Source organism: Mastomys coucha, unplaced genomic scaffold (assembly GCF_008632895.1).
Source record: "Mastomys coucha isolate ucsf_1 unplaced genomic scaffold, UCSF_Mcou_1 pScaffold6, whole genome shotgun sequence".
Lineage (NCBI taxonomy): Eukaryota > Metazoa > Chordata > Mammalia > Rodentia > Muridae > Mastomys > Mastomys coucha.
In genome coordinates, this window is record NW_022196912.1 from 15,830,004 (window position 1) to 15,830,303 (window position 300).

Genomic DNA, 300 nt, shown 5'->3' on the forward strand with positions numbered 1-300 from the left:
GCTGCACCAAGAAATGAATTGTAGGCACGATTTTTGGATACAGACTTCCTGCAATGGTCAAAGCTATTGGACTTGAGTGTCTTTATTCTCAGCCCACAGAGAACAGGTTACATTCATTTAAGAAATAGTGTGTGTAATTAGATGGCCTATCCATAAAGTCATTCACCAACTGTTTCAATGAACAATGGTTCTGCTTAGAGGGTGGCACAGACATTACATGAGAGTAAGAATCTGGTTCATTAGCTGTGATAATTTGAAAAAGCATTCATCTCAGAGAAAGAGTAACTTACAAAGTCCTCT